Below are 10,730 nucleotides of genomic sequence, written 5' to 3'. Positions count from 1 at the left end.
CTTTCAAATGGATGTGAAAAGTTCTTTTCATAATGGAGAATTGGAAGAGGGAGTATATGTTGAACAACCTCCAGGCTTTGTAGATCCCAAACTTCCCAATCATGTCTACAGGCTTGATAAAGCACTTTATGGCCTTAAGCAAGCTCCAAGAGCATGATATGAGACTTTAGCTCAGTTTTTTCTGGAAAGTGGATTTAATAGAGGAACTATTGACAAAACACCGTTCTACCTCAACCATGGAAATGACTTACTTTTGGTGCAAATATATGTTGATGATATCATTTTTGGTTCTACAAATGACATACTTTGCAAGAAGTTTTCCAAACTGATGTAGTCAAGATATCAAATGAGTATGATGGGAGAACTTAACTATTTTCTGGGCCTTCAAGTCAAGCAGGATAAAGTAGGAACTTTTATTTGTCAATTAAAGTACACCAGAAATTTGTTGAAGAAATTTGGAATGCAGGATTGTTCAAGTGCATCCACTCCTATGGCCACTGCAACTAAGTTGGATAAGGATACTGGTAAATCAGTAGATATTACTGATTACAGAGGTATGATTGGCTCTCTACTCTATCTAACTGCAAGTAGACCTGATATCATGTATGCTACCTGTCTTTGTGCAAGATTTCAAGCAGATCCAAGAGAACCTCACTTAACAGCTGTGAAAAGAATTTTCAAGTACCTTAAGGGTACAGCTGATCTGGGATTGTGGTATCCTAGAGAATCAGACTTTAAGCTAATAGGTTACTCAGATGCAGATTTTGCAGGATGCAAAATTGACAGGAAAAGCACAAGTGGAAGCTGCCAATTTATTGGAGGCAGATTGGTTTCTTGGTTCAGCAAGAAATAGAAGTCAATTTCCACATCAACTGCAGAAGCAGAATACATTGTTGCAGGAAGCTGTTGTGCACAGATTCTTTGGATGAAGAATCAGTTACTGGATTATGGGTTAAAATTTTCTAAAATCCCTATTTACTGTGATAATCAAAGTGCTATTGCTATGACAGATAATCCAGTTCAGCACTCAATGACAAAGCACATCAGCATTAGGTACCATTTCATAAGGGAGCATGTGGATGAAGGTACAGTGGAATTGCATTTTGTTCCCACAGATCAACAACTAGCAGATATCTTCACAAAACCACTGTGTGAAGCTACTTTTACAAGATTGCTAAATGAACTTGGAATGGTTTCAGGTTCTTTCTCTAAATCTGCTTAGTTTATGTTCTGATACATCAGATTTTATGATCAGTATTTATAGATATTACTATCTTTGTGTATTCTGTGCTTAAATTGAAAATTGCTAAAGTGCTGATTGTTGTCTGATGTGAATTTCTAAACTCTGATAGTGATATGAATATTTCTGTGACTATTCAATCCAATGAGGATAATTGTGCTAGATACTGACCTAGTAGTCTTTAATATACTAAAGATCCCATGTTTGAAGTAATTGTTTATGTGGAAATCTTTTAACACAAGCAAATTCTGATATTTATCTTAGTTGAAGTTTACTTTGTGTATCTTATTACTAAGTCAAAAACTAGAATAGTGTTTCTTATCTGTTCAGTTCTGATGTTAGTAAATCTGGTGGATGTACTAAGTGTTGATAAGCCTCACTTATCAAAAGAAAAAAAAAGAAAAGAATAGTAATAAAAAAATCAGGTACTCCTTTGAGATCTAGAGTAAAAATGTGGAAGGGAAGACCCAAGTGCATTGCTGGTATTTGTAATATCCGGGTTATATCGTGTAATTATTTTTGATATTAGTATGTGTGCCCAGTATCTATTCTGTGAGTTAATTGTTAAGTGTTAACTGTACTTGAATATTCAAAAATAATATTAATTGAGTATTTTAATTTTTATATGTCCAAAATAAAATATAGATAATTGTCATATCTTCCTAATTATTTTTATGTTGATTTATGGATTCATAAGAATCATATGAAATTTCTAAAATCTTTTTCCGGGTAATTAAAATCTATTTTATAAAAACGGGAACCAACCGACGTCAACCGTTGTTACGTTTTTGGAACCCGAAACTCTTCCGAGAACTCCTTCCTAACCTAATTATAATATTCCGAGCATTTTTCATGTTTCGACTTTTTCGATCCGGCTTACGGTTTGTCCTGCGCGGGTCTCGGCGCAACATTTTCGATACAATATTCGTTTCGGTAAATCAATAAAACCCGTATTTTCGATAAACAGGAGCTTTTTATTAAACTATCCCAATTATCACTTCGTAATACGTGTAACCAGGCGCTGAGACCAAGACCGCAGTACAAATTGTACTAATTTGGATAATTATCCTGAAAACCGATACCGTTTGGATCAGTTTTTACAGATAAACGTACTGTTTTATATCCGGAATGATCCAACGGGATACAAATTTTCCGTAATTATAAATAGCCTTTTACCGTATTTTATTTCGTATCAAAATCATTTGCAGATAGTTAATTATATAATTTTCAGAGAAAAACCCTAATTACATAAACTGTTCTAAGAATCAAACAGCAAAACGAAGGCGTTACCGATCTCTGTTTTTAAAGCTTGAGTAACCAAAACGAAGGATTTGAGGTGTTCTATCAGATTCTGAGCTTTATTTCACTGCAGAAATCAAGGATATTTTTCTAAAAAATTATTTATTTTCGAATTTATTTTATTAAAAATATGAATTTTTGTTCGGATCATTGTTTGTATGATTTGATGATTGCATGTTGTAGAGCTTGTTTTCCTGATGATTTTCATATATCATACGTCTGATTTGGAGTTCAATAACATGTTCAAATTTGAGTTTAATTTTCGAATTTCAAAATTAGGGTTTATAACCCGTATGAATGTTTTCAATTGAAATTTGGGGGTTTTTGATTCAGGGGTTATTAGCTGTTGATTTATAGTGGGTTGTGTTCCTTATAAAATTTGCAATCGATTGATATATAGCTCGTTAACAGAGGATGCTTGAATCAAAGGGAGTTGTGTTTTAAAGATTTGCGATGTTCGCCGGAAACCGGCGATGTTCTTGGCCAATTTCCGGCCAGAACAGGGATGATTAGAATGTTTTGAATGCATGAACAAGTTCCTGGTGTTGTGTAGTGTTAATCTGGAGGTGTTGGTGGGGTGAGGACGCCGGGATCGTCTTCTCCGGCCACTCCCGATTTTCCGGCGACTGGACTGCAAAATTGCAGTTTGGTCCCTGCAGTTTTGAAAACGATGCAGTTTGGTCCCTGTAGTTTCCAGACTTTGCAAAAATTGGATTCCTGTTTATAAAATGTTTAAAAATCATATTTCCTACTTATTTTTATTATAAAAATTCATTTTTAATTTCTGAAAATTTTGAAAATTATTATTTTAATTCCGAAAATTATTTTTAATTCACAAATAAATCTGAATTAATTAGTTAATTAATTTCAGTTAATTTATAATTGATTAATTGGTCAATTAATTCGAAAATTAATTGATTAATTGATTTAATTAATAATTAATTGATTTTAATTAGTTATTTAATTAGATTTAATTATTTAAAAATGATTTAAAAATTCTGAAAAATAGTTTCGAGCTTTAAAATATTATTCTAAATTATTTCCAAGGCTCGATAATTATTCTAAAATTATTTCGGAGCCAGAATGAGCCAACCGAACCCTGTTTATTAACCCGAAATTGATCCAACGACCCGTTTTAATTCCGAAAAATGTTTTAAAAATCATTTTAAATACCCGAAAACATATTTATGACCCGAGACTTCTTTATAGATGATATGTCATTGATTACGTGATGTATTATGTGTTATACATGACCTGTTGTGTGACTATCGGTGTATATATTCGGTGTTTACTTGGTTATTGCATAGATTTCAATCCGTTAATCGGATTTGGGTAAAACGAAGGGTAGATAGAAGTATGTGTTGAATAGAATCCTGTGAGTTGATGATTGATAAATGCTTATGATATGTGAGCAGAAGAGGCAAGGCGTAGGAAAGGGAAACAGGTAGTTGAGGAGTAAGACGATTGTGATTGAAAGCAAGAGCAGGATAGTAAGCTAATATCAGGCAAGTGTTCTGAACTTTCTCGAGATATTATAATTCTTGATAGTCTTGTTGACATTGCAAGTGCTTTGAAGCACGGAAACCTAAATCCTGATTTCAGTTATTGTTCTTGAGCTATGAACCATATTCTTTCTAAGCCATTGATTATTGTATACCCAAACACGAACCACAAATCTACGATACTACTCCACAAATATATACAAACAAAATACCAGACACTGAACTGAAGTATTATATACTCAATCCATGATATCTTATGCTTTGAAAGACCAAATCCTTGAAACCCTGAAATGTTGTTTCCTTTGTTATCCAATTCTTTCATTACCCAGCATTCAAGCTTTGAAAGTACCTTGTTGATCCTTACAAGGATTGAAACCCTTTCATTGTTAAACATTTATTGTTGTTAATGATTTCGGTTATTGTTTATTATTGCATATTCTGTTATTATGTTAGAATTGGATTGTTTTTATAAAATTGTGGACCAGATTCGTGGTCAGACCATATAATGGTCAAGATAGGCCAATGTGTGCCTTGGATCCAGTAGTTAGAGCAATGCTGTGTGCCTTGCTCGGGGTTAGTGCGTGACTGATCAGCAGCCTAACCTTGGTTTTAAATTAAAAGTATAATATCCAATTCTAAATCATAATCCATTGTTCACTTGATATCATAACCATAATCACCTGATGATCATTATTCTCAGTTTTGTCATTGTGGCTTGCTGAGCTAGTTAGCTCATTTGTGCGATGTTGTTTATATTCTTTCCAGTTAAAAAGGAACCATTTGGTAAAGAGGATCCCCAGTCCAGCGCGAGAGCTAGGGGTTTAGGTTGAGAAAGCTGAGTTAGTAGGCTTCTTTTGGAATAATTTAAGTTTGTAAAAGTTTGTAATAATGTTTAATACTCAGTTTGAATTTGAAATAGTTGGGATTTAAACGGTTTGTAATATATTAGTGTGTTTGGCTTGTGTGCATACTTTAACCTGTTGCGGTCCGTGGTGGTTGGTAAGTAGGGTCATTGCATATATTATTATTATCTTTATTATTGTTATAAGCAGGTTATAATTAAGGTGTGTGTGTGGACCCCAAACTTCTGACCCGGGTTTGGAGGGCGCCACAGGTTTGGTATCAGAGCTACAGGTTATAAGTCACTGACACAAGCCTAGGTTAACGGGAATGGGTAGAGGGTTAGGATTAGAAGTAAGGCATAGGATGATAGAACGTTGAGAGGTTGAGTGTTTTGGTATATCAGGTATTAGTGTAAATTGCGTTATGGTACGAGATTCTTATATTACGATATAATTTCAGATAGCAGAGATGGCCGACTCTTTTGTTCCCGTATCAGCTGATCACTCAGAGCCTTCAGTTAGAGCACCAGCATCGGATCCACGTTCTGTGATTCCACCAGCATTGGCTATTCTACCTCCACCGGTGTTGCAGCCCGTACCATTACAGGCTATTCCACCTCCAGGCATGAGGCCACCTGTCAGAGGACCCCACCAGCTGATTCAGATTCCACTGGGCATTCAGTAGCGAGTGCCCCATTCCAGTCTACATTGCCCCCAATTCCTTATTACCGGTATGAGGCTCTTCTATTGGAGCGTGATTCCTTGTTGGCTCAGATTAGAGAGTTACAGCATATCATCAGGACTACAGATGTTAATCGTGGTGTGAGGGAGCTTCGAGAGGAGATTCATGTGACACGGAGGGTTCTTGAGGCTAGGTTACATGGAGCTACACTACCTGGCAGAGGCCCTGATGCACTGCTGGGCTGGGCTACTGAGGTGATGGAGGATTTTGAGAGGCTGGCAGGACCAGAGTTTCTTTGGAGCTGAGTTAGAGATTTTGAGATAAAGATGCTGAGTAGTGTTATTATGATTATATAGTATGGACAGTAGTGTGAAGTGTGTATTAGAAGACTTTTGAGTTGTATTTATAGACTAGCGATGCTGACTAGTGAGTAGGTTGTTGTACCCTTTTTGCTTTTACTTTCGAAGCGTCTTTACGGTTGTACTACCCTAAAACTTTTGATCTATATATATCAGTACCTTTTTCCTTTCCAACACTGTCATTTACTTTATCGCACCTGTTTTACTTTACCTTATTTATTGCACCAGTATACCCTGTGATACCATGTGCCCTGTTTTCCATAACTGTTTATATTCTGTAAAGAAGCATGCAATTTATTTAGTCACAACTGTTTTCAAAAAGAAATATTTCTGTTTTGCAAAATTATTCTTTTATGTAAAAGATTGATTCAAAAGTTAAATAAGTTGATTGATTCTTTACAGAGAATGCCTCCTAGAAGAAATACCCGCACCAACACCCAGAATGAAGAAACCAACAACAATAATAACCAAGATGATACAACCCAGAATGTGAACCCAGGACCCATGGACCCAGCAATAGCCCAGATTCTTCAAATCTTGGCCCAACAAACAGTTCACCTGACACAACAACAACAAAGACAGACCAATCCCCAGGTAACTTTCAAAACTTTTCAGGCAATAAACCCACCAGAATTCAAGGGTTCCTTAGAGCCAATTGAAGCAAATATTTGGTTAAAGGAAATAGAAAAGGCATTTGCCTTAGTGAAAGTGAAAGAGGAACAGAAGGTTGAGTTTGCAAGTTACTATCTGAAGAATGAGGCCACCTATTGGTGGAAAATAGTGAAGACATTGGAAGGCACAGATGTTATTAGTTGGGAAAGGTTCAAGGAATTGTTTTTAGAAAAGTATTTTCCTCAGTTTGTTCAGGATCAAATGGAGCTGAAGTTTTTAGAGTTAAAGCAATGGAATATGTCGGTAACAGATTATGAGGGGAAGTTTGAGGAATTGTCAAGGTATATGACGTCGTATGTTGATACTGATAGAAAGAAAGCTAAGAGATTCTAGCAAGGCTTGAAGCCATGGATCAGGGGGAAGGTAGCTATTTTTGAATTGGATACCTATGTCGGGGTTGTACAGAAGGCTATGATCGCAGAGACAGAGAGTGAGATGTTCCAGAAAGATAAGGAAAGCAAGAAAAGGAAATTTGAGGGAAGTGAGGTGTTAGGGCGAAATCACGCACTAATATTCACGCAAGTATACGCGTTCGCAAGTAATATAGAATACTTTCTAGTTCGTTCCCTCAGAGACTCAGACTAATTTATTGTCTAATTTAACTCACTCACCAATGTATGATTACTTCTCAATGTTAAGATAATAACACTTAAAATTGTTGATTAAATATTAACTATAATTAACTACTTAATTAACCACTTAACTAACACTTCAATTTATCAATAATAAAACACTCATGAGATCACAACTTCATTATTACTTCCTTCTATAGCCATAGTTATTACCTTTAGCATGTGACAGTGATGATATTAATCGAATAACACGAAACTGATAAAAGCCAACTTTCATTGTACTAATACCATTCTACCAAACATCCACAATTAAGATAGAAGTTGAATAGTCATCAATTATGTTGAGTTCCTATATGTCTACAGAAATTGACAACACAACGATTTAAGCACAAGTTATTCCTTTTGATTACATAGGGCAAATAAAACTGTTAGAGTTACCCACTAATCATGCACAATGTACATGAACCTATGCTAGCATGGCAAGTTCTAAATCTCAAGATCCACCGTCACTTCACAAGAGATTAACACCCTATCTTATATGTTCGCGACGCACATAAGACGAATACGCACAACCAATACTAGATATCATGCAATCATCACATACTAAAGTATTAAACAATTAACTAAAGGATTCCATAATAAATCCGTTGCAACCCCATGATCACGATTAGCCCATAATAGAACTTATCGCCATCATGGGTTCATATGAAATCATGATAACAAACACAAGAAAATAATAACTAAACTGATTATATTAAAACAGAGTACGTCACAAGAGTAAATAAGTCAAAGCAAGAAAACTAGCATCCAACGTTACAACGAAACAAGAATCACAAGAATATATGCTTCCTCTTCGCTGCTGTTCCACAGTTGGCTTACTACCTTCCTCTAACAGAATTTTATGCATACAATATGAAGGACTTATCCCCTTGATGTCTGCTATGGTCCATCCTATAGCCGATTTGAATTCTCTCAAAATCCTTAAGAGCTTATCTTCCTCACTACCTGAAAGGTCAGCTGAAATAATAACAGGTAACGTAGATGAATCACCTAAAAAAGCATACCTCAAGTGTTCAGGTAATGGTTTGAGCTCTAAGGTAGGCGCTTCCTCTATTGATGGTTTGAGCTTCCCTTCAGCGTTCTTGAGGTCAGAAGTACCAAGAGATTCAAATGGTATATCCAGCTTTCGCTTCCAGGGAGAAGCGTTCAGATATTGTAATTGCTCGTTGCTATCTTCATCATCACTGTCAAATTCCCCCACTAAGGCCTTTTCCAATGCATCAGACATTAGCATGTGATCGAGTTCCGAAGTAACTGCAGAATCAATCACATCCACTTTTAAGCACTCCTCATCTTCTGTAGGGAATTTCATTGCCTTGAATACGTTGAAGGTCACATCCTGATCTTGAACCCACATAGTAAGTTCCCCTTTTTGCACATCTATCAAGGTACGGCCAGTAGCCAAGAAAGGCCTCCCCGAGATTATGGGAATCTTCTTATCTTCCTCAAAATCCAGAATAACAAAATCAGCAGGAAAGAAGAGCTTATCCACCTTGACGAGCACATCCTCAACTATGCCCCTTGGGTAAGTAATGGAACGGTCCGCCAATTGTAGCGACATGTATGTGGGTTTTGGATCAGGCAGATCCAGCTTTTTAAAGATCGACAATGGCATCAGATTAATGCTTGCTCCCAAATCACAAAGGCACTTGTCAAAAGTTAGATTGCCAATGATGCAAGGAATGGTGAAGCTTCCTGGATCTTTCAGTTTTGGTGGTAACTTTTGTTGCAGAACCGCGCTGCATTCTTCCGTGAGAGCAACGGTTTCAAGGTCATCCAGTTTCACCTTCCTTGAAAGAATAGTCTTCATAAACTTCGCATAACTAGGCATTTGTTCCAGAGCCTCAGCGAAAGGTATATTGATGTGAAGTTTCTTGAACACCTCCAGAAACTTCCCGAACTGTCTATCCAGCTTTTGTTGCTGCAATCTCTTAGGAAAAGGTGGTGGAGGATAGAGCTGTTTCTCCCCTGTATTAGCCTCAGGCAGAGTGTGTTCAACAGTAGTCTTCCTTGGTTCCGCCGCTTTCTCCCTTTGCTTAGATTCTTCATCTCTAACTTCAGCTTCGACTTCTTTTGCCTTTTCAGCATCAGCTACTTTTCCAGACCTTAAGGTAATAGCCTTGACTTGCTCTTTAGCTTCCTTCCTGCCTGGTACTTCCGTGTCACTGGGAAGAGTGCTAGGTTGACGATTGAGCACTGCATTGGCTAATTGACCGATTTGATTTTCCAAGGTCTTGATAGAAACTGCCTGACTCTTGCACAACAGCTTAAGTTCCTCAAAATCAGCACTAGTAGGTGCAGCTACACTTCCCTGTTGAGGATATGATTGTCTTGTAGCATACTGTTGTGGTTGCTGGAATCCAGGTGGGTTAAACTGTTTACTCACTCCTTGCTGATATGGTGGCTGAATAGCATTCTGATTATTTCCCCAGCTGAAATTTGGATGATTTCTGTTGTTAGGATGATAGGTCACTGGCACAGGCTGCTGTTGTCACTGATAATTATTCACATACTGAACAGATTCGTTGACAAGAGAACACTGATCCGTAGCATGAGAACCTGCACAAAGCTCACAAACCATAGCTATTTGATTAACTCCGAACGTAGCCAAAGAATCAACCTTCATTGATAGCGCTTGGAGCTGGGCTGCAATAGCGGTGGCTGCATCAACTTCCAGAATACCTGCTACCTTGCCTGATGTCATCCTCTGAGTTGGGTTTTGATGCTCATTTGCAGCCATCGTCTCGATAAGATTGTACGCCTCAGTATAGCTTTTAGCCCATAAGGCGCCTCCAGCTGCTGCATCGAGCATGGGCCGAGATTGGGCCCCCAAACCATTATAAAAACCAGTGATTACCATCCAATCCAGCATTCCATGATGTGGACATTTTCTCAACATTTCCTTGTAGCGTTCCCAAGCCTCGCACATAGATTCTGTAGGTTGCTGTGCAAACTGAGTAAGAGCACTCCTCATAGCAGCAGTCTTTGCCATTGGATAAAACTTCACCAGAAACTTTTGCGCAAGATCTTGTCACGTAGTGATGGACCCAGCTGGTTCAGAATGTAACCAGTCTTTAGCTTTATCCCTCAGTGAGAATGGGAAAAGCCTCAACTTGATAGCCTCATCAGTCACGCCATTATACTTAAAAGTGCTGCAGATCTCGACAAAATTCCTTATGTGCATGTTGGGGTCTTCAGTTGCCGCTCCTCCAAAAGAAACAGAATTCTGCACCATCTGAATAGTGCTCGGCTTGATTTCAAAGGTGTTAGCTTGAATAGCCGGATGAAGGATGCTTGACTGAATGTCATCAATTTTAGGCCGAGAAAAATCCATAAGAGCTGGATCAGCTTGAACAATACGATCTCCCATGTTTACTGGTTCTTTCTGCTCAGTTCCTGAATCCGAATCCTCAAAATCTAACTTCTCCGGAGTATCAATAACTTCGTCTTTTCCTTCAGCTGTATCTAAGGTCCTCTTGCGAGCACGAGAACGAGTTTGCAT

At 37.6% G+C, this 10,730-nt stretch overlaps 1 non-coding gene across 1 annotated transcript; it reads left to right on the top strand.

Moving 5' to 3' along the window:
• Window positions 1-10,098: 10,098 nt before the first annotated feature.
• LOC141669251 (small nucleolar RNA R71) lies at window positions 10,099-10,205 on the top strand. The gene has a single exon (XR_012553540.1). It is a non-coding gene; the product is annotated as a small nucleolar RNA R71 (small nucleolar RNA).
• Window positions 10,206-10,730: the final 525 nt, after the last annotated feature.

Source organism: Apium graveolens, chromosome 6 (assembly GCF_009905375.1).
Source record: "Apium graveolens cultivar Ventura chromosome 6, ASM990537v1, whole genome shotgun sequence".
Taxonomy (NCBI): Eukaryota; Viridiplantae; Streptophyta; class Magnoliopsida; order Apiales; family Apiaceae; genus Apium; species Apium graveolens.
Note: the sequence above shows the minus strand (reverse complement) of the source record. Positions and strands in the feature narration are given on the sequence as shown.